Source organism: Panulirus ornatus, chromosome 58 (genome assembly GCF_036320965.1).
Source record: "Panulirus ornatus isolate Po-2019 chromosome 58, ASM3632096v1, whole genome shotgun sequence".
Classification (NCBI taxonomy): domain Eukaryota; kingdom Metazoa; phylum Arthropoda; class Malacostraca; order Decapoda; family Palinuridae; genus Panulirus; species Panulirus ornatus.
Genome location: NC_092281.1, coordinates 38,148,801 through 38,174,716, shown reverse-complemented (window position 1 = coordinate 38,174,716; position 25,916 = coordinate 38,148,801). Strand labels below are relative to the sequence as shown.

At 39.3% G+C, this 25,916-nt stretch overlaps 1 non-coding gene across 1 annotated transcript; it reads right to left on the bottom strand.

Moving 5' to 3' along the window:
* Nucleotides 1–23,979: 23,979 nt before the first annotated feature.
* Nucleotides 23,980–24,051, bottom strand: TRNAM-CAU (transfer RNA methionine (anticodon CAU)). Its single transcript has one exon. It is a non-coding gene; the product is annotated as a tRNA-Met (tRNA).
* Between the last annotated feature and the right edge of the window lie 1,865 nt (nucleotides 24,052–25,916).

Here is a 25,916-nt window from a genome sequence, read left to right as displayed (position 1 = left end):
TATATTGTCATTTAATTTGTTGAATTGATGGCAATAATGTCTTAGAGACGGTAATGTCATGTTATCTGTATTGTCACGGTGGTTGTATTGTCATCGTGACTATATAGTCATGTTGGCTATATTGTCATTACATTACATTGTTATGGTAACTATATTGCTATGGAGGCTGTATTGTTAGGTCACTATATTGCCATGGTGGCTGTATTGTTAGGTCACTATATTGCCATGATGGCTATTTGTCATTTTTGCTATATAACGAGGAGGTGACTGTCTTTTCATGTTGGCAATATTGTCAGAATAGCTATATTGTCAAGTAGTGGGTGTATATATTTCTTTTCTGGCGGTATATTATCATGATGGTAATAACAACATTTTGGCGATATTGGAAAGGTGATATCGTGTTTTAGCAGCTAAACTCTTGTTGTGGATATTTTTCAATTCAATAATTTTATCATGGTAGCTACATAGTCAAGGTTACTATATTTTCATGGTAGCTACATTGTCATGGTGAAGACATTGGCATGGTGGCTGTATCGTTATTTTCAATATAATGCCATCATGGCTACATTATCTTGGTCGCTATATCAACTTGATGGCTATATTACTATGGTTAATTTTGTCGTTCGGGATATATTTTGCTATTTGCTACAATATTGTTGTCATTATATGATCATGATAATATTTTCATGGCGGCTTATTTGGTATTGTAAGTGTAAGTGAATCGATATCACATAATCATGTCACTTTTATTGTCATGGTTTTTACACTGTGATAATGTTTATGTCAACCTGCTGATTATGTAATCATGATTACTGTATGATTATGGTAACTATATTGTAATGCTGTTTTATTTCATTGTGATAATTTTGTCATGGTGACTACAATTACATGACAGCTATAAAGTTATGACTATATTATAATGATAAATCCTGTCTGAGTCAATGTTTTTTCACAGAGACTATATTGTCCTGGAGTCTATATGTTTCCTATGATCCGAAAACGACTATTTATTTACACTATCTATATTGTCAGGTGGTTATATTGCCTTTGTGAATATAAGTTGAATGTTTCTATATTTTTCCTTTGACTATATTGTCATATCAGTTATATGATCATGGTAGTTTTATTGTCAAAGTGAATACATTGTCGACGTGACTGTATTATCATAATGGCTAAATTGTCATAGCAAATATATTGACATGGAGGCTATATTTTCATGATATTTATAAAGTCTGTAAATTACTCTCAACGCGTTTCTAATGTGCTGGCGATTGATTTATATCGTGACTTTATTGTCAAGATGGCTGTATTGTCATGGTGGCTATATTGTCGTTTGCTGTATTTTCAATTTTACGCTATTGTGAAGATAGCTTTACTGTCAGTGTAGCTATAGTGTCATGGAGAATATATATACATAGTGGCAATATTGTAATTATGACCAAGTTGTCATTTTGACTATCTTCTGATTTTCGTTACAGTACTATCGTGTATATATCGTCACCTTGGCTATATTAGCAATGTAATATCTTTTATAGGTGTTATATTGTCATTTTTTAATCATGCATATTTTGTCATAAGTGATACATTATCATGATAAATATAATATTCCGGTGACTATATATTGGCCTTGTGACTATATTGTTATTATGACTATAATCTCATGTTGGATATCTTGCCAAGATAACTATATTGTATTATCTACTCATAAATCTCTAAGTTCTAATAACCCAAAATTTTTAGAGTAGATAGGGCAGAAACTGATGGAAGCCATTTCCAACATTCTTGCATAACCTGACCTCTCACCTTCCCAAAACATAGTCATCCGAGCTTGGATATTGCACTGCTGTGGTCGTCAACTAATTTGGAAAGGAAGACATTGAGTGGAGAAATTACTGAGGTAATCTCCAAAGATGATTACTGGACTGAGAAACAAATTTAGAGAGCAGATTAAACTACTTAAATCCATTCAACTTTAGGGAAAAGAAGTTTAAGAGATCCTATACAGGTATATGAAGTTATTATAATGGCATCCCTTTAAGCTTGACATTTTTACTTCCTGTAACTAGTTCCAACAATTAAAACAATATTCAGCATTGTGATTTAAGTGACTGACTTTAGGATGCATTTGGATCTGCCAAAAATTGTATCTAGCAAATACTTCAACTTTCAACTGACCCATTCTATCTTTTTTATTCATTTCATCTCAGTTTTATCACCTTTCTATTACTGTTTAATATCAACAGTAGCCCATCTACGTAGTTGGGGCTCTGAATCAAAGGAAACTTTTTCTAGCCTAGGTTAGGGTAGCATCTAAACCAAACCTAAATGACCTTACCTTAGAAATATGTTCAGACAGTACCTTCTGAAAATATTTCTAAAGGTAAGGTCGTGGGAATTAGTTTAGGTGCTAACTAAACCTTGGCTAGAAAAAGTTTGCTTTAAAGCCACAACTACTTGAAAGGCCTACTTTAGGTGGTGATATTGAAATTGATTTGCTCCAGTGTGCTCCTCCGTTCGTTTGTTTTATGTCCATCTAAAGATGCATACGTTCAATTTTTGATGTAGATTGATTTCCTATATTAGTTTCGTCTACGGATTTCTACATCTTCAGTTCAGCACACCATTGTGGTAATGAAGGGAAAGTCACCACATTCATAAGCCGAGTGGACGTAGCTTATCCCACCTCGTTAGAAAGAAAACTTACCTGTATTTGAATTAATGAACGGGCAAAGAGAAGACTAAATTTTAAGACACATTTATTATGCAACTATTTTTTTTTTTTTTTTTTTTATACTTTGTCGCTGTCTCCCGCGTTTGCGAGGTAGCGCAAGGAAACAGACGAAAGAAATGGCCCAACCCCCCCCCCCCCATACACATGTACATACACACGTCCACACACGCAAATATACATACCTACACAGCTTTCCATGGTTTACCCCAGACGCTTCACATGCCTTGCTTCAATCCACTGACAGCACGTCAACCCCTGTATACCACATGACTCCAATTCACTCTATTTCTTGCCCTCCTTTCACCCTCCTGCATGTTCAGGCCCCGATCACACAAAATCTTTTTCACTCCATCTTTCCACCTCCAATTTGGTCTCCCTCATCTCCTCGTTCCCTCCACCTCCGACACATATATCCTCTTGGTCAATCTCTCCTCACTCATTCTCTCCATGTGCCCAAACCATTTCAAAACACCCTCTTCTGCTCTCTCAACCACGCTCTTTTTATTTCCACACATCTCTCTCACCCTTACGTTACTTACTCGATCAAACCACCTCACACCACACATTGTCCTCAAACATCTCATTTCCAGCACATCCATCCTCCTGCGCACATCTCTATCCATAGCCCACGCCTCGCAACCATACAACATTGTTGGAACCACTATTCCCTCAAACATACCCATTTTTGCTTTCCGAGATAATGTTCTCGACTTCCACACATTCTTCAAGGCTCCCAAAATTTTCGCCCCCTCCCCCACCCTATGATCCACTTCCGCTTCCATGGTTCCATCCGCTGACAGATCCACTCCCAAATATCTAAAACACTTCACTTCCTCCAGTTTTTCTCCATTCAAACTCACCTCCCAATTGACTTGACCCTCACCCCTACTGTACCTAATAACCTTGCTCTTATTCACATTTACTCTCAACTTTCTTCTTCCACACACTTTACCAAACTCAGTCACCAGCTTCTGCAGTTTCTCACATGAATCAGCCACCAGCGCTGTATCATCAGCGAACAACAACTGACTCACTTCCCAAGCTCTCTCATCCCCAACAGACTTCATACTTGCCCCTCTTTCCAGGACTCTTGCATTTACCTCCCTTACAACCCCATCCATAAACAAATTAAACAACCATGGAGACATCACACACCCCTGCCGCAAACCTACATTCACTGAGAACCAATCACTTTCCTCTCTTCCTACACGTACACATGCCTTACATCCTCGATAAAAACTTTTCACTGCTTCTAACAACTTGCCTCCCACACCATATATTCTTAATACCTTCCACAGAGCATCTCTATCAACTCTATCATATGCCTTCTCCAGATCCATAAATGCTACGTACAAATCCAACTATATAATTTATATTATATACATTACCACATTTCCTGCACTTTCCATCACAAATTTGCTGAGGTCATAACCTTGTAGTTACCATTACCTTAGAACCTTAAAGATGGTGGTCTACAACACCTCTAGATTGATGGAGAAAACGAAAAGTTTCGTTTTACTATTAAGACCACAGAAATACGGTAATTCCACTTCACTACCACTAACTACTAGTTATTTTACTTGTTCATTTTCACGGATAAGATTTTCATCCTCTGAGCGAAGCCATACAATAATCGTCCTTATCTACTCTGAGCGTTGGATAGCCTCCTGATGATCAAGATTGCTGTTTTGGTTGTCCGTTTCCCTTGTTACTGGTGCGCCTCACTGCACACCTTACATGAGTGCCTTCCACAGTATTAGGGACAGCTGCTGGGCCTCACTGTAGCTACTTCTGGGACGGTTGCCAATCTTCCTCGTATTCCCTCATGACCACCGCGCCAAACCGACTCCCGCCATCAGGCCGAAACGCACAAACATTTCTGACAAAATTGAGACAACCGCTTTCGCGTCAGTTTTGACACCAAGTGAATTTATACGACAATTACGTTCAAGATGCTTGGTTTTTCGTTCATGGATTGAACAGAAGCAACCAACGATGGTTGCTACTGCCCAATCCATGAAGTCCCCCCCACCACGGAAAGGTAACCAAGCTTCGGGGGGGATGGGTGTTTACCCTGACGCCAACGGAGAAACTCAATACAATATTTTTATTATAACTTTCCTTAATCTTGAAAAATGAGTCAATCAGAGGGAACAATAGCCCCAGCCATATGAAGATTGGCTAACCGAATGTATATAGTTGTCAGTCCTTCTAACACTTGTATATTTTCGATCATTAGAGCATCCATCTATTCATCTCATATAAGTGTTGCTAGGACAGTTGTCTATTAGTGCAGAGATCTTTTCCTCGGTAAAGAAAGTGTAGCCGGACTCCGCCCTCATGAGGTTACTGCACGACAGCAAAGATCACCCTTTGGTAGGCTGTGCTATAGGCAGCACAGCTCCGTCAAAGATCTCACTCCATAAGTGAACTTATATAGATTCTTGTCTATAAGGAATTCATCAGTTCTTCTCCAGTGAAAGCAAAAAATCATCGAGAAATTCATTTGCTTCCTCAATATCAGGATCTTGTGGCTCTGTGTGGAGGACGGGGCTGGTGGGCTGTGTGTCTGGCTGTGTCTGTGAAGCGGGGCTGGTGGTCTCTGTGACTGGCTGTGTCTGGAGAGCGTGGCTGGTGGTCTCTGTGACTTGCTGTGTCTGGGAAGCGGGGCTGGTGGTCTCTGTGACTGGCTGTGTCTGGAGGTCAGGGGAAGTCTTGGGTATAAATTTCAATATACTGTGAGCGATATCGTCTCTCAACCGATCCCTCTCGATCTTCTCTTGCACGGCCTTCATGATACGTTTGGGCGGCTTTCTCCATTTCCTTTGCATTTCAGTTGGTGATCCTGCGCCATCGAGCCACATGATACCAGAATAGTATCGTTCCTGTTTCCCAACGGGTCCAATCTTGGTGTCACACATGATGCCGAGGGAACCCAAATGGCGGCCGATGTTTACGTTGGAAGCCACGGGCTCGTTATGTATCTTGCAGTAACTTTCATACCGTTGCTGCAGCTCTTTCCTGCTGATAAGGTACCGCTTCATAGTAATAGTCTTTCCCTTCATTTGAACGAAGGTATTCATGAAACTAACAAAGGAAGCCTTTCCTTTGTAATCCCGTTTGTAGTAACAGAAAGCCATTGAAGACGTGGATTGGGTCAGGCGAAGTTACACAGACTAACAAGATAGTCCTTTAATCAGTGGTCCTGTATCAGCACTGAACTCGAAATGCGTCAGAACGACAATTTCAACCCAAGGCTGGAGGGCCAATTGATGATATTCTCCCGTCTTGCTCAACCAAGTAACCTCGGTTAGACCTTGTTTATATTTAAATATAGTAAAGTTAATATAGTGAAGCTTGATGATTCTATTCATATGTAAGTTGCAATGTAGTTTGTGTATATATATATATATATATATATATATATATATATATATATATATATATATATATATATATATATATATATATATATATATATATATATATATATATATATATATATATATTAATCATATATATAAACCAATAATTAACCAGTAACTAACAATATAAACCAATCAGTTATATATGTAAACTGGATGTTTAGTTATGAACGCTAGAGTTCATGAGGCAGTGTATATGTTGGTGAGGTGACAGCATATTTACAGCCAAGAACAGAAGGGAGGAAAGGGTAGGGGGATGGTAGGAACAGAAGGGAGGAAAGGGTAGGGAGATGGTAGCAACAGAAGGGAGGAAAGGGTAGGGGGATGGTAGCAACAGAAGGGAGGAAAGGGTAGGGGGATGGTAGCAACAGAAGGGAGGAAAGGGTAGGGGGATGGTAGGAACAGAAGGGAGGAGAGGGTAGGGGGATGGTAGGAACAGAAGGGAGGAAAGGGTAGGGGGATGGTAGCAACAGAAGGGAGGAAAGGGTAGGGGGATGTAGCAACAGAAGGGAGGAAAGGGTAGGGAGATGGTAGCAACAGAAGGGTAAGGGATTGGAGCAACAGACGGGCGGAAAGGGTAGGGGGATGGTAGCAACAGAAGGGAGGAAAGGGTTTATATAATTAATCATTGGTTTGTATATATATATATATATATATATCTTTCTTTCTTTTCTTTCAAACTATTCGCCATTTCCCGCTTTAGCGAGGTAGCGTTAAGAACAGAGGATTGGGCCTTGGAGGGAATATCCTCACCTGGCCCCCTTCTCTGTTCCTTGTTTTGGAAAATTAAAAAAAAAAACGAGAGGGGAAGATTTCCAGCCCCCCGCTCCCTCCCCTTTTAGTCGCCTTTTACGACACGCAGGGAATACGTGGGAAGTATTCTTTCTCCCCTATCCCCAGGGATATATATATATATATATATATATATATATATATATATATATATATATATATATATATATATATATATATATATATATATATATATACATATGTGTGTATATATATATATATGTATATATATATATATATATATATATATATATATATATATATATATATATATATATATATATATATATATATATATATATATATATATATATATATATATATATATATATATATATATATATATATATATATATATTATCCCTGGGGATAGGTGAGAAAGAATACTTCCCACGTATTCCCTGCGTGTCGTAGAAGGCGACTAAAAGGGGAGGGAGCGGGGGGCTGGAAATCCTCCCCTCTCGTTTTTTTTTTTTTTTTAATTTTCCAAAAGAAGGAACAGAGAATTGGGCCAGGAGAGGGTATTCCCTCAAGGCCCAGTCCTCTGTTCTTAACGCTACCTCGCTAATGCGGGAAATGGCGAATAGTTTGAAAGAAAGAAAAGAAAAATATATATATATATATATATATATATATATATATATATATATATATATATATATATATATATATATATATATATATATATATATATATATACATATATATATATATATATATATATTCAATAATGGATGGAACTTGGCTCCTAAGGTGATTTTGTTGTTGGAGTGGGACCTCCAGCCATTCTGTCTACCTTTTCCCTTTCTAGACATGTGGTGGTGCATTGGGTAGTGTGGCAACCTTCGTCTTCATCTTTTTGGGTGCAGGCTTGCAAACCTCGTGGAGTAGTTGTGGGGTTTGCTTCTTTGCTGCACCCGACATAGCCATCTGGGTGTAGCTATCTATCCGGGCTGGTGGGTCAGCCAGCATAGCTACACGCTCACTCGGTACCTGGGCTGGTGGACGAGCAGCCTTCCTTTCTTCCATGGCTACAGTTTGCCTAACGACCTGGGGTTGTGGAGCAGCCATCCTTACTACCACCCAGGTTGGTTGGGCAGCCTTCTTTCGTTTCTTTGCTACACCCTTCTGGTTGGGCTGGTTGGGCAACCTTCTTTTTCCTCTTTTTCGATACAACCTGCCAACCGAATTCGTCTGCTGGTGGGTCCGTTTCTTTCATGGATACAACCTCTGTAGCCACTTGGGCTGGCCGGTCAACCTTCGGTTGTAGGTAAAAGTATATATATAGAATAATGTGGTTATCATCAGCAGCCAGAGGCCATTCCTCCCTCCTTGCCTGCAGAGTTCTTGATTTTCTGGAAAGTTCTACGAGATTCTGGTAAGATAAATACCATTGAGAGGACGTTGTTAGGGGACAGTCAGGTTCAGTTTAGAGTTGGTTGTGGGATGGTTCTTTTACTGTGTCGTATCAGCCAGTTGGGTATTTCTTTTCGTTAAAGTTTGTTTTCTAGAAGCATAATCAAGAACACTATTTTCCATATGTTTACCATTTTTGTTGTTATAGTTTCATTATCATCTTTAGTTTTGTTTTTGTTGATGTTGAAATATTTCATGCTATGTTCGTGATTGCCGTGGAAGTGTCTGACATCTTGCTAGAAGACTTTCTGGTCACAATATTTCTGCACTGGGGAGTTGATCGTATTCTTTTATTGCAGGTTTTGTTATTATCTTGCTTTACATTAAGGTCTACTGGAGGTTTTCCCAATGCTGGTTGAACATATGTCCAGCAACAGGAGATGGCGTAAGATACAGTATTGATGAAACTTATCTATCTATATATCTATCTAAATATCGTTCTATCAATCTATCAATCTAACTATCTATCTATCTATATATCTATCTTTATCTGAAAGTCAACAATAATAGAATCATTGATATATGAAGTATAACAACGTCCTCTCAATGGCAATTATCTCACCAGAATCTTCTAGAACCTTCCAGAAAACTATGAACTCTGCAGGCAAGGAGGGAAGAATGGTCTCTGGCTATTGATAAAACCATATTATTCCATATATATGTTTATATATACATATTCATGTATATATATTAATGTATATATAACGTACAGAATAATGCGGCAATCATCAGTATCGAAGAAAACTGAAAAGATGAGGTCCCACCGAGATTCGAACTCGGATTGCTGGATTTAAAGTCCAGAGTGCTAACCCTTACACTATGGGACCTGATAAGAACAGATGTGATTTCATCTAAATGTTTTACATATAATCAACCAGAGGCCATTCCTCCCTCCCTGCCTGCAGGGTTCAAGGTTTTCTAGAAGGTTCTCGAAGATTGTGGGTAGGAACTGCCATTGAGAGGACGTTGTTATACGTATCATTAATGATATTGTTGTTGACTTTCTGATTTAGATAGATAGATAGATAGATAGTAGATAGATAGATAGGTAAAAAACAGATATTAGACAGATCGATAGATACGTAAGGCTGTATATGTCAACTTTCACAGAAATCATTGATATCTGCGTTATTCTGCAAGAAATACATGTACATGGATGTAGTGATAATATGGGTTAGGTATAAGACCAGTCGTGTTGAGATTGTAGTGAATGTGACCATTGACTTCAACCTTAATAGTGTAGTGAAGATAAAGTTGTAGTGAAGATAAATCTTGAAGTGACTCATAAGGTTGTTGTGAGTACAAGGATGCATCGTAAATGAGTCCTTCCTACCTGAAAGTCAACAATTACAAAATTGATCAAGTATAACAACATCCTCGGACAACCAACTACAAACACCAACCATAGAGTGAACCTGACTGTTACCTAACGACGACCTCTCAAAGGTAATGATCTTATCAGAATCTTCGAGAACCTTCTAGAAAACCTTGAACCCTGCAGGCAGGGAGGGAGGAATGGCCTCTGGTTGATTATATGTAAAACATTTAGATGAAATCACATCTGTTCTTATCAGGTCCCATAGTGTAAGGGTTAGCACTCTGGACTTTAAATCCAGCAATCCGAGTTCGAATCTCGGTGGGACCTCATCTTTTCAGTTTTCTTCGATACTGATGATGGCCGCATTATTCTGTACGTTATATATACATTCATATATATACATAAAAATGTATATGTAAACATATTTCTTCTTTTTCTTTCAAACTATTCGCCATTTCCCGCATTAGCGAGGTAACGTTAAGAACAGAGGACTGGGCCTTTGAGGGAATACCCTCACCTGGCCCAATTCTCTGTTCCTTCTTTTGAAAAAAAAAAAAAAAAAAAAAAAAAATATGGTTTTATCAATAGCCAGAGACCATTCTTCCCTCCTTGCCTGCAGAGTTCATAGTTTTCTGGAAGGTTCTAGAAGATTCTGGTGAGATAATTGCCATTGAGAGGACATTGTTATACTTCATATATCAATGATTTCATTATTGTTGACTTTCAGATAAAGATAGATAGATAGATACATAGTTAGATTGATAGATTGATAGAGCGATATTTATATAGGTACATAGATAGATAAGTTTCATCAATACTGTATATTACGCTTGTAGCTCCTTCCATGCAGTCTTCATTGTATTACTATCTTCACTATATCCTTATCTTGACAAAACATTCACCTTCACTAACCACTATCTTCACTATATCCTTATCTTCACTAAACATTCATCACCAACCACTATCTTCACTATCTCCTTATCTTCACTATACATTCACCTTCACTAACCACTATCTTCACTATATCCTTATCTTCAATAAACATTTCACCTTCACTAACCACTATCTTCACTATATCCTTATCTACACTAAACATTCATCACTAACCACTGTCTTCACTATCTCCTTATCTTCACTAAACCTTCACCTTCACTAACCACTATCTTCACTATATCCTTATCTTCAATAAACATTCATCACTAACCACTATCTTCAATATATCCTTATCTTCACTACACCCAAAGCTACAAAATATCATTTTCAATGAGATTGGATTGTTTTGTGTTCACTATATTCTTCACTACACCATCATGCTGACAATACCATTGCCCTTATTCTACCTGGAAAGGCCATCATCAACTATACCCTAACAAGACCTTCATCATCGTAATTAAGGCCCTCATCACTTCACCCTCAGTTACACTGACCTTTGGCCTTATCATTAGTGGTGAGGTTCATAGATCTCTTTCCACAGACACAAACACACACACACACACACACGCACACACACACACACACACACACAACACAGAACACACACACACACACACACACACACACACACACACACACACACACACACACACACACATACAGCGTTATCAATACAGTAACAATCATCTCTACTGGTCAAATTTTACACTTACTGTAGCGGGTTATCAGTGATACAAGCTCGTTATACCTTTACTTCAGATTGAAATCAATGATACTACTCAATCTTTATATTCACTACAAGTGGAAACCATCAAGGATACTGTTCAATCTTCACTTTAATTGCCATCTAGTATAACATTCTGCAGCTGTATAACATCGTGCAAGAGTAATTCAAAAGATAATCAATGGACCCTCAACAAAGAGTTAGACGATTAGTTGAGGTGCGTGAAAGAGCAAAAAGGGAAGAACGAGAAAACGCAAGAGTGTGGCGATAGATGCGACGTGAGCGCGGGAGGGGTAGGAGAGCTCCTAGTGTGGTGGTACCTGTGCACCAACAAGAAGTGAGAAGAGAAAATCGCGTGGCATAGGTACGCAAGGCGGCAGCTGAAAGAGAAAGAGTTGATGCCAACCAATGGGCTGCAAGCCGCTTTGCTGCAAGGAGGGCAGCAAGACAGAGAAGAAACCAAGGAAATGAGAGCAGAATGCTTGTCCCTTACCATTATTGGGATAGAGTCAATCTTCCTCCGGAGGATGAATCACACAATAACAATGGTCCTTCTACGGTATTCAGGGAACTACTCGACGATCACTCCTACCCAAGAGTAAGCACTATAGAATACAGTACCTCCTACCCAACATTAAGCACTTTAGACGACAGGACCTCCTACCCAACATTAGGTACTTTAGATAGTAGCTCCTCCCCAACATTAAGCACCTTAGATAGTAGCTCCTACCCAACATTAAGCAGCTTAGATAGTAGCTCCTACCCAACATTAGGCACATTAGATAGTAGCTCCTCCCCAACATTAAGCACCTTAGATAGTAGCTCCTACCCAACATTAAGCAGCTTAGATAGTAGCTCCTACCCAACATTAAGCACCTTAGATAGTAGCTCCTACCCAACATTAAGCAGCTTAGATAGTAGCTCCTACCCAACATTAGGCACATTAGATAGTAGCTCCTCCCCAACATTAAGCACCTTAGATAGTAGCTCCTACCCAACATCAAGCAGCTTAGATAGTAGCTCCTACCCAACATTAAGCAGCTTAGATAGTAGCTCCTACCCAACATTAAGCAGCGTAGATAGTAGCTCCGACCCAACATTAAGCAGCTTAGATAGTAGCTCCTACCCAACATTAAGCAGCGTAGATAGTAGCTCCGACCCAACATTAAGCAACTGTGATGACTCTATCTCCTACCCAACACTATGCAAAATGACAAGCCATTCAGAATTCATCGAGGGTCAGGCCGTGCACGAACAGGGGCAGGTGTGCTCCACTCTGTACACCAACCCCAGTCATCATAGCAGTCAAGATAACGGCTGCTCCTGCTGTTCGGACCCAGTGCAATATATATCTACACACTGCCTCGTGGAGGAGGAGCGCGCCCTCATCATACAACCCGGGAAAGACTCCATCCAACGCATCAGGATACTGGGCAAGGGCGCCAACGGGCTGGTGGGAGAGGTCATCTTCAATGGAGAACAGATGGTCATGAAGACCTTCTGCTTGGAAAACATCTGCGACCTGGTCCACGAGATGCGGGTCCAGCGGGAGCTCGCCGGAGCCGGAGGTGCCCCCGAAGTGCGCGGGCTGAGCCTCGAGAGGGCCCAGTTGGTGATGACCTTCACTGGCAGCACGTACCACCAATATATCCGCACCTGCACCGACCTCCAGCTCGTCCAGACCCTCTCCATTATCGCCCAGAAACTCCAAGAAATCCATGATAAGGGCATCCTCCACAACGACCTCAAGGTCGATAACATAACGACGGGGATCGCTCCAGAAGCCGACATCCACATCATCGACTTCGGCCTGAGTAGGAGAGTGGGCCAAGTGCTGAGGATTGGCAGCGGCGACCACAAAGAGACTTGGTATTCCCCTGAGATGCAGGCCTGGCAGCCCCTCACCCCGGCCAGCGACGTCTACTCCCTGGGCTTTCTCATCGGAATGGTCCTGACCACAGCCGCTAAAGATGTCGACCTCCAGGATCATCTGCTGGACCTTCAGATCCAGGCAATGCAGCACGACCCTCTGGCCCGCCCATCACTCCAGGACATCATCAACCAACTGGACTTCATCGCACAACTGAATATGAACAGTGGGAGAGACAGACCTTCCCCACCTCATTTGAGAGCCACTCCTACCCAAGAGTGAGCACCTCCCTAACAGTAAACATTGTAAATATCATAGCCTTAATTATCATTTTCTTGTACTAAAGGATTATAAATATCATAAAATACAAAGAATAATATAAAATATACTATCTTGAGTACCTCATTATCTCTTGCATTACTCATGATTTCCCTCAATATCATAATATAAGACTTCCCTCACACTTCCCACTGTACCCAAGACTTGTACTAAAGGATTATAAATATCATAAAATATAGAAAATACTATCTTGAGTACCTAATTAGCTCTTGCATTACTCATGATTTCCCTCAATATCATAATATGAGACTTCCCTCACACTTCCCCCTGTACCCAAGACTTCCCTCACACTTCCGACCGTACCCAAGACTTCCCTCACACTTCCCACTGTACCCAAGACTTCCCTCACACTTCCCACTGTACCCAAGACTTCCCTCACACTTCCCACCGTACCCAAGACTTCCCTCACACTTCCCACCGTACCCAAGACTTCCCTCACACTTCCCACTGTACCCAAGACTTCCCTCACACTTACCACTGTACCCCAGACTTACCTCACACTTCCCACTGTACCGACAAGTTCTACCAAGTGTAGTTGTTGACTGCATTTATGTATGATAAACCTTGCTGAATAACGAAATGCATCAGAGTAAATATATTTATTTATTTTATACCTACACGTTTCATGGATGAAACAATGTAAAAGATAGAATTACCCAACACTACTATTTCAGATATCTTTTACCATCCTACTTGGGAAATCCAAAGGGGTTATCATGTCTCGGATGAATACACATAAATAGCTTGTAGCTCCTTCCATGCAGTCTTCATTGTATTACTATCTTCACTATATCCTTATCTTGACAAAACATTCACCTTCACTAACCACTATCTTCACTATATCCTTATCTTCACTAAACATTCATCACCAACCACTAACACGGGAAATGGGAAATAGTATGAAAGAATATATATATATATATATATATATATATATATATATATATATATATATATATATATATATATATATATATATATATATATATATATATATATATATATATTGGAAAGGAAATGCCTTGATGAATAAGTGATGCCAAGATGTGTCCTACCTCAACGATTGTTGCAGCTGTCTGGTCGACCATTTCACCAATTCCAAAACGTCATTTTAAAGAAACACATTGAAGTAAAGAAACTTGCAATGGAGGCGACTTTTCGCATTACAAGAGAGAAGAAACTTGCCTTTCAAATGGCAATACCGACATGTTGGAAGAACCGGATGTTGGACTATTGCTATGATAGATTAAGGAATGAAAGCAATAGGCTACAAAATGACACTAAATTGTAAGTTGGACCATCTTATTAATAACAGCGACTGGAGTAAGAACACAAACCCTTCTTTTGTGATAAACCTGTCTGATAAACAACTAGACAAAGATTCCTTGTGTGAATTAGGCTCTGGATTAAGTTTTGCGTGCTCTAACAGGGAAGCCATCTATGCAGATGTCACATAGTCTCTTTGTAATTCAGAGAAATACAGTAATTCAAATAGTGATGAGATTAATATCTGTAAGATTTAGTGTATGCCAGTTTGTCAAAACCAGTGGAATCTAGTTGCCCTAAAAGATTTATAAGAGCTATTAACACCTTAAAAGAAGACAAGGATATAAATATTACTAAAGTAGATAAGGCTAACACTGTTGTGAATTTAGGCAAAGTAACTTTTTATCTAAATTGAATTTTCTTTTAAATGATGACACAACATATTCTAAACTCAGTAAAAATCCCTTAGAAGCAGTTAATTCCCATTTCAATAAAGAAATGAAGGTGCTGTTGAAAGTTAATGGTTTTCTTATCAAAGTTTGTCATCTTTGTCCCCTTCATGCCCATATATGTATGGACTTATCAAAACACATAAACAGAATTTTCCAGCAAGACCTATAGTGAGTTCAGTAGCCTCCATCACATATAGATTATCAAAATGGTTAGTTTCTTTATCAAACCATTTAGTAGGTAAGGTGTCAAATTCTAATATCATGAACAATATACATTTAGTCAACAAGCTAAACAATATCAATGCTAATTTTGATTTCAAACTAGTCAGCTTCGATGTTTCCTCACTTTTCACAAAAGTTCCAGTTGATGACCTTTTAGAATACTTATTTGATGCCTTGGATGATATTCACTAACCTGTTTCAAAGATTGTTTTCATTGATCTGATAAAAATATGTATAAAAGATTGTGTATTTCAATTCAAAAGAGATTATTTTGCACAAAAATTTGGCATGGCAATGGGTAACCCTCTTTCACCTGCACTAAGTAATCTTTATATGGAATTTTTTGAAACAAAATTACTAAAGGATATTTTACCTTCTAATGCAATTTCGTTTAGGTTTGTAGATGATGATCTTTGTGTTTGGCCAACAAATGAAAATTTACAAATATTTCTCCCCTTACTTAACAATTTAGTACCTTCCATCAAATCTACTGTAGAAAATGAAAATAATGGTATGTTACCATTTTTAGATTGCATGATCCATAGGCAAGTAAACAAGTTTAAGTTTAGCATATACAGAAAACTTACCAATGTCTGCTCATATATCCATTATTACTCATCTCAACATGACAGTTAAATTATCATCATTTCAATATATATATATATATGTTTTTATATATGTATATATATATATATATATATATATATATATATATATATATATATATATATATATATATATATATATTTTTTTTTTTTTTTTATACTTTGTCGCTGTCTCCCGCGTTTGCGAGGTAGCGCAAGGAAACAGACGAAAGAAATGGCCACACCCCCCCCCCCCATACACATGTACATACACACGTCCACACACGCAAATATACATACCTACACAGCTTTCCATGGTTTACCCCAGACGCTTCACATGCCTTGCTTCAATCCACTGACAGCACGTCAACCCCTGTATACCACATGACTCCAATTCACTCTATTTCTTGCCCTCCTTTCACCCTCCTGCATGTTCAGGCCCCGATCACACAAAATCTTTTTCACTCCATCTTTCCACCTCCAATTTGGTCTCCCTCTTCTCCTCGTTCCCTCCACCTCCGACACATATATCCTCTTGGTCAATCTCTCCTCACTCATTCTCTCCATGTGCCCAAACCATTTCAAAACACCCTCTTCTGCTCTCTCAACCACGCTCTTTTTATTTCCACACATCTCTCTTACCCTTACGTTACTTACTCGATCAAACCACCTCACACCACACATTGTCCTCAAACATCTCATTTCCAGCACATCCATCCTCCTGCGCACATCTCTATCCATAGCCCACGCCTCGCAACCATACAACATTGTTGGAACCACTATTCCCTCAAACATACCCATTTTTGCTTTCCGAGATAATGTTCTCGACTTCCACACATTTTTCAAGGCTCCCAAAATTTTCGCCCCCTCCCCCACCCTATGATCCACTTCCGCTTCCATGGTTCCATCCGCTGACAGATCCACTCCCAGATATCTAAAACACTTCACTTCCTCCAGTTTTTCTCCATTCAAACTCACCTCCCAATTGACTTGACCCTCACCCCTACTGTACCTAATAACCTTGCTCTTATTCACATTTACTTTCAACTTTCTTCTTCCACACACTTTACCAAACTCAGTCACCAGCTTCTGCAGTTTCTCACATGAATCAGCCACCAGCGCTGTATCATCAGCGAACAACAACTGACTCACTTCCCAAGCTCTCTCATCCCCAACAGACTTCATACTTGCCCCTCTTTCCAGGACTCTTGCATTTACCTCCCTTACAACCCCATCCATAAACAAATTAAACAACCATGGAGACATCACACACCCCTGCCGCAAACCTACATTCACTGAGAACCAATCACTTTCCTCTCTTCCTACACGTACACATGCCTTACATCCTCGATAAAAACTTTTCACTGCTTCTAACAACTTGCCTCCCACACCATATATTCTTAATACCTTCCACAGAGCATCCCTATCAACTCTATCATATGCCTTCTCCAGATCCATAAATGCTACATACAAATCCATTTGCTTTTCTAAGTATTTCTCACATACATTCTTCAAAGCAAACACCTGATCCACACATCCTCTACCATATATATATATATATATATATATATATATATATATATATATATATATATATATTTAGGTTATTTAATGTATGTATGACTCATGATGAGGTGCCTGAGGATTGGCGGAATGCGTGCATAGTGCCATTGTACAAAGGCAAAGGGGATAAGAGTGAGTGCTCAAATTACAGAGGTATAAGTTTGTTGAGTATTCCTGGTAAATTATATGGGAGAGTATTGATTGAGAGGGTGAAGGCATGTACAGAGCATCAGATTGGGGAAGAGCAGTGTGGTTTCAGAAGTGGTAGAGGATGTGTGGATCAGGTGTTTGCTTTGAAGAATGTATGTGAGAAATACTTAGAAAAGCAAATGGATTTGTATGTAGCATTTATGGATCTGGAGAAGGCATACGATAGAGTTGATAGAGATGCTCTGTGGAAGGTATTAAGAATATATGGTGTGGGAGGAAAGTTGTTAGAAGCAGTGAAAAGTTTTTATCGAGGATGTAAGGCATGTGTACGTGTAGGAAGAGAGGAAAGTGATTGGTTCTCAGTGAATGTAGGTTTGCGGCAGGGGTGTGTGATGTCTCCATGGTTGTTTAATTTGTTTATGGATGGGGTTGTTAGGGAGGTGAATGCAAGAGTTTTGGAAAGAGGGGCAAGTATGAAGTCTGTTGGGGATGAGAGAGCTTGGGAAGTGAGTCAGTTGTTGTTCGCTGATGATACAGCGCTGGTGGCTGATTCATGTGAGAAACTGCAGAAGCTGGTGACTGAGTTTGGAAAAGTGTGTGGAAGAAGAAAGTTAAGAGTAAATGTGAATAAGAGCAAGGTTATTAGGTACAGTAGGGTTGAGGGTCAAGTCAATTGGGAGGTGAGTTTGAATGGAGAAAAACTGGAGGAAGTGAAGTGTTTTAGATATCTGGGAGTGGATCTGGCAGCGGATGGAACCATGGAAGCGGAAGTGGATCATAGGGTGGGGGAGGGGGCGAAAATCCTGGGAGCCTTGAAGAATGTGTGGAAGTCGAGAACATTATCTCGGAAAGCAAAAATGGGTATGTTTGAAGGAATAGTGGTTCCAACAATGTTGTATGGTTGCGAGGCGTGGGCTATGGATAGAGTGGTGCGCAGGAGGATGGATGTGCTGGAAATGAGATGTTTGAGGACAATGTGTGGTGTGAGGTGGTTTGATCGAGTGAGTAACGTAAGGGTAAGAGAGATGTGTGGAAATAAAAAGAGCATGGTTGAGAGAGCAGAAGAGGGTGTTTTGAAGTGGTTTGGACACATGGAGAGGATGAGTGAGGAAAGATTGACCAAGAGGATATATGTGTCGGAGGTGGAGGGAACAAGGAGAAGAGGGAGACCAAATTGGAGGTGGAAAGATGGAGTGAAAAAGATTTTGTGTGATCGGGGCCTGAACATGCAGGAGGGTGAAAGGAGGGCAAGGAATAGAGTGAATTGGAGCGATGTGGTGTACCGGGGTTGACGTGCTGTCAGTGGATTGAAGCAGGGCATGTGAAGCGTCTGGGGTAAACCATAGAAAGCTGTGTAGGTATGTATATTTGCTTGTGTGGACGTATGTATATACATGTGTATGGGGGGGGTTGGGCCATTTCTTTCGTCTGTTTCCTTGCGCTACCTCGCAAACGCGGGAGACAGCGACAAAGTATAAAAAAAAAAAAAATATATATATATATATATATATATATATATATATATATATATATATATATATATATATATATATATATATATATATATATATATATATATATATATATATATAGTCGTGTAGAAAGCGACTAGAGGGGACGGGAACGGGGGGCCAGAAATCCTCCCCTCCTTGTATTAACTTTCTAAAATGGGAAACAGAAGAAGGAGTCACGCGGGGAGTGCTCATCCTCCTCGAAGGATCAGAGTGGGGTGCCTAAATGTGTGTGGATGTAACCAAGATGTGAAAAGAGGAGAGATAGGTAGTATGTTACAGGAAAGGAACCTGGATGTTTTGGCTCTGAGTGAAACGAAGCTCAAGGGTAAAGGGGAAGAGTGGTTTGGGAATGTCTGGGGAGTAAAGTCAGGGGTTAGTGAGAGGACAAGAGCAAGGGAAGGAGTAGCAATACTCCTGAAACAGGAGTTGTGGGAGTATGTGATAGAGTGTAAGAAAGTAAATTCTCGATTAATATGGGTAAAACTGAAAGTTGATGGAGAGAGGTGGGTGATTATTGGTGCATATGCACCTGGGCATGAGAAGAAAGATCAAGAGAGGCAAGTGTTTTGGGAGCAGCTGAATGAGTGTGTTAGTGGTTTTGATGCACGAGACCGGGTCATAGTGATGGGTGATTTGAATGCAAAGGTGAGTAATGTGGCAGTTGAGGGAATAATTGGTATACATGGGGTGTTCAGTGTTGTAAATGGAAATGGTGAAGAGCTTGTAGATTTATGTGCTGAAAAAGGACTGATGATTGGGAATACCTGGTTTAAAAAGCGAGATATACATAAGTATACTTATGTAAGTAGGAGAGATGGCCAGAGAGCGTTATTGGATTACGTGTTAATTGACAGACGTGCGAAAGAGAGACTTTTGGATGTTAATGTGCTGAGAGGTGCTACTGGAGGGATGTCTGATCATTATCTTGTGGAGGCTAAGGTGAAGATTTGTATGGGTTTTCAGAAAAGAAGAGTGAATGTTGGGGTGAAGAGGGTGGTGAGAGTAAGTGAGCTTGAGAAGGAGACCTGTGTGAGGAAGTACCAGGAGAGACTGAGTACAGAATGGAAAAAGGTGAGAACAATGGAAGTAAGGGGAGTGGGGGAGGAATGGGATGTATTTAGGGAATCAGTGATGGATTGCGCAAAAGATGCTTGTGGCATGAGAAGAGTGGGAGGTGGGTTGATTAGAAAGGGTAGTGAGTGGTGGGATGAAGAAGTAAGAGTATTAGTGAAAGAGAAGAGAGAGGCATTTGGACGATTTTTGCAGGGAAAAAATGCAATTGAGTGGGAGATGTATAAAAGAAAGAGACAGGAGGTCAAGATAAAGGTGCAAGAGGTGAAAAAAGGGCAAATGAGAGTTGGGGTGAGAGAGTATCATTAAATCTTAGGGAGAATAAAAAGATGTTCTGGAAGGAGGTAAATAAAGTGCGTAAGACAAGGGAGCAAATGGGAACTTCAGTGAAGGACGCAAATGGGGAGGTGATAACAAGTAGTGGTGATGTGAGAAGGAGATGGAGTGAGTATTTTGAAGGTTTGTTGAATGTGTTTGATGATAGAGTGGCAGATATAGGGTGTTTTGGTCGAGGTGGTGTGCAAAGTGAGAGGGTTAGGGAAAATGATTTGGTAAACAGAGAAGAGGTAGTGAAAGCTTTGCGGAAGATGAAAGCCGGCAAGGCAGCAGGTTTGGATGGTATTGCAGTGGAATTTATTAAAAAAGGGGGTGACTGTATTGTTGACTGGTTGGTAAGGTTATTTAATGTATGTATGACTCATGGTGAGGTGCCTGAGGATTGGCGGAATGCGTGCATAGTGCCATTGTACAAAGGCAAAGGGGATAAGAGTGAGTGCTCAAATTACAGAGGTATAAGTTTGTTGAGTATTCCTGGTAAATTATATGGGAGGGTATTGATTGAGAGGGTGAAGGCATGTACAGAGCATCAGATTGGGGAAGAGCAGTGTGGTTTCAGAAGTGGTAGAGGATGTGTGGATCAGGTGTTTGCTTTGAAGAATGTATGTGAGAAATACTTAGAAAAGCAAATGGATTTGTATGTAGCATTTATGGATCTGGAGAAGGCATATGATAGAGTTGATAGAGATGCTCTGTGGAAGGTATTAAGAATATATGGTGTGGGAGGAAAGTTGTTAGAAGCAGTGAAAAGTTTTTATCGAGGATGTAAGGCATGTGTACGTGTAGGAAGAGAGGAAAGTGATTGGTTCTCAGTGAATGTAGGTTTGCGGCAGGGGTGTGTGATGTCTCCATGGTTGTTTAATTTGTTTATGGATGGGGTTGTTAGGGAGGTAAATGCAAGGGTTTTGGAAAGAGGGGCAAGGATGAAGTCTGTTGGGGATGAGAGAGCTTGGGAAGTGAGTCAGTTGTTGTTCGCTGATGATACAGCGCTGGTGGCTGATTCATGTGAGAAACTGCAGAAGCTGGTGACTGAGTTTGGAAAAGTGTGTGGAAGAAGAAAGTTAAGAGTAAATGTGAATAAGAGCAAGGTTATTAGGTACAGTAGGGTTGAGGGTCAAGTCAATTGGGAGGTGAGTTTGAATGGAGAAAAACTGGAGGAAGTGAAGTGTTTTAGATATCTGGTAGTGGATCTGGCAGCGGATGGAACCATGGAAGCGGAAGTGGATCATAGGGTGGGGGAGGGGGCGAAAATCCTGGGAGCCTTGAAGAATGTGTGGAAGTCGAGAACATTATCTCGGAAAGCAAAAATGGGTATGTTTGAAGGAATAGTGGTTCCAACAATGTTGTATGGTTGCGAGGCGTGGGCTATGGATAGAGTTGTGCGCAGGAGGATGGATGTGCTGGAAATGAGATGTTTGAGGACAATGTGTGGTGTGAGGTGGTTTGATCGAGTGAGTAACGTAAGGGTAAGAGAGATGTGTGGAAATAAAAAGAGAGTGGTTGAGAGAGCAGGAGAGGGTGTTTTGAAGTGGTTTGGGCACATGGAGAGGATGAGTGAGGAAAGATTGACCAAGAGGATATATGTGTCGGAGGTGGAGGGAACAAGGAGTAGAGGGAGACGAAATTGGAGGTGGAAAGATGGAGTGAAAAAGATTTTGTGTGATCGGGGCCTGAACATGCAGGAGGGTGAAAGGAGGGCAAGGAATAGAGTGAATTGGAGCGATGTGGTATACCGGGGTTGACGTGCTGTCAGTGGATTGAAGCAAGGCATGTGAAGCGTCTGGGGTAAACCATGGAAAGCTGTGTAGGTATGTATATTTGCGTGTGTGGACGTATGTATATACATGTGTATGGGGGGGGGGGTTGGGCCATTTCTTTCGTCTGTTTCCTTGCGCTACCTCGCAAACGCGGGAGACAGCGACAAAGTATAATGAAAAAAATAAATATATATATATATATATATATATATATATATATATATTTATTTATATGCTTACCAAATGGCGTCCTAGCTTCGTCTCTTCTATGTATATCAACTGACTGTTATATTCCTCTCTTGTGTCTCCCCTGATGATGTGATTATTACACGAAAGTGCACTTGGGAACTTTTCATGTTTCATTTTCCCCGTGGACTCGTAGGAATGTATATATATATATATATATATATATATATATATATATATATATATATATATATATATATATATATATATATATATATATATATATATATATATATATTGGAAAGGATCACAATTTTGCGCGTGATCAAGATATTCCTATAAGTCCACGGGGAAAATGAAACACGTTAAGTTCCCGAGTGCACTTTCGTGTAAAACTCACACCATCAGGGGAGACACAAGAGAGAAATATAAGAGTCAGTTGATATACAACGAAGAGACGTAGCTAGGACGCCATTTGGTAAACATGCGATTGACCAAGACAGAGAACGAGCGTATCATAAACTTATCATTTTACAAATTTTATCAACACTAAAGTTATCTAATTTGTACAGACCATCACTGATATTGAGATTATAATTCTTTGTGTACTTAATAATAGAAGATTACTCCAGTTCTATTACCACTAGAAATATCATTGGATGTTCTATCATTAAAGACAGAAAGAATTATAATTCTGTCATTAGTGATGGTCTATACAAATCAGATAACTTTATTCTGCACATTAGCCTTCTATTAACCCCGTTATCGCTGTCGTTTATCCGTTTATTTTTGGCATTTTCCTCAAAGTATACCTGACTTTATAAGATATTTTTCTAAACGACTTTTGAAAGTATTTATGGTTTTAGCATTCACTACGTCTGACGGTAACTTATTCCAGTGTTAAACCACACCTATAGGAAAAGAAACTTTATCCCACGTCCGTACTACATCATTTAGCTTTGAGTTTTATTCCATTTGTCCTGGTAACCGCATTTTCTTGTATTTCGAAAAGATGCTCGAGGTTAACTTTATTGAACTTATTCAGAATTTTGAACACTTGGATTAAGTCGCTGCGAAGTCAACGTGTCTTAAGGGAGAAGAGATCCAATCATTATAGCCTCTCTTCGTATACCAGATTTCTAAAGGATGAATTCCAGATTTCTTCAACTTGCCTGTCGGCTGAGAAAGAGAGAGAGAGAGAGAGAGAGAGAGAGAGAGAGAGAGAGAGAGAGAGAGAGAGAGAGAGAGAGAGAGAGAGAGAGAGAGAGAGAGAGAGAGAGAGAGAACCTACCTACGAGTATTTACGATCACAAAAAAATACTGAAAACAAAGGCCCCGCCGGGAATCGAACCCGGACCAACTGTTTATGAGGCAGATGTGCTAACCACTACACCACGGAGCCACTTGTCAGTGGCGGAAAAATCTCATATATATTAACAAACGTAACTGAGGACTTAAAGAATCTGGTACAAACATAATGGTTATTGTGATAGATTATTAGTTTATGATAAATATGTATTGTGTTGCATTATAATGGTTGTTCAGAACCAAGATCTTTAAGCCTGAATCCTTAAGATTATATAAGATATAATAAAAACATTTTAGAAACATAAGAATTTGATTTTAAAGAACAGAACGCATTATCATGTGGGTATCTAAGTGAAAATGCAATACAAGGAGTTAGTTTAAGGCAGGAGTATTTTATCTTTGAACAAAATATCTACATCTACGTCCCTGATCTTTCATCATCATTTCTTATGTTTACTATCATGAAATGTCTTTTATCTGACATAAGAATTCTGTATAGGTATTTGATTAATGTTCCCAACGACGCGTTGTATAACTCTTCGTTAGTGAAGTTCATTTCGTGTAATAGATCATGTATTACAAATTTGTGTCTATCCACACAGGTGTTACACGTCCCAGGTAAAGATATATTCTAGAGATAGTGTATATCTAACATATATATGTGTTTTATAGATATTTATAAAAAGTTTTCCTGAAGAATAATACCTAAGACTTTCGTATTAAAGTTGATCAGTTGTAAGTGATCAAGCATTACAAAGGTGTGTCCATTGCCACAGGTGCTACTGATCCCGGGTCAAGGTATTTCACCATCTTTGTATCTTTAACCTTTCTAGTTATAGATGTTTCATCCCTGATTCCATCCTCACAATCGATGTATGTGGTTTGTTTTGTCTTTATCCTTAACATATCATTAGTCAGTTGAAGTGGAGAACATGCTTCTGAGCCTAGCCACTCTACTCTGTCTTCCACATGATATTCAAGAGGTGTTTCCGGATTCCGCCGATACTGTAAGTGCTTACGTCATGAGAGGGCTTCTTTCTTTATAACTTTTGATGATTTATATTGTTTGGGTTATGTATTTGGTTTTGTGATGTTAATAAAATTGTTGAAATTCACATATCATATTCTTTATTTGTCATTTAATGAACTCTAGTTTATCAAACTTGATTGTTTGTTTTTTTATATCAGTAAACATTTTCTCTGAAAAATACTTTAGTTTAATTCATAAATATTATTTCTAAGTAACACGCGGATAATTTTTTCATTAGTGTTCATCACAGTTAAATAAACAGGTCTATTTTTCAAAGTATACATAAAGGATCGTACTAAAGTTTTGAAGAATATAAACTCATAACTTCTGTAAACCTTGTGCTGATAATAACTATATTACTTTTCTGTAGGCAATATCGTTTTAATGAGTAAAAGCCGGATGAAAACCTTGTAATATAAAATTTGATGGTATCATTTTTGGTTGTTGAAGATATTACTGATTTCTACATGTAAAACATTTATGTTATCTGCAAAATAGAAATCTTTATGTTAGATATGTTAATTTTACCGGTTTCACGTTACATACATTTCTGTACCCTGTGCTCCAGAAAAGTTATGGGATTTTATTCATTAACGTATTAGATAATTTGCTTAAATACAATGTCCCACGTACTTTCTATAGAAATCCGGTAGCAATATACATTTTACATCTGGTTTCTATGACAATCAATGATAGGTTCTCAGACTCAGTAAAGGTGTAATTATTTTTCTTGTATTGAGTCAAGTTTTCGTCCATCACAAAATACCGCAATGCTGTCTAAGGTTCTCTCCTGGGTCTACATTGCTGAACAACGTCAGTGTACAATGGCCAGTGATATTCACCGTAGACATATGTTTACACTGTGTACACATAGCAGGCAAACTACAGTATCATTTTAAGATGTGGAAATAAAACTATCAAGGCAGGAG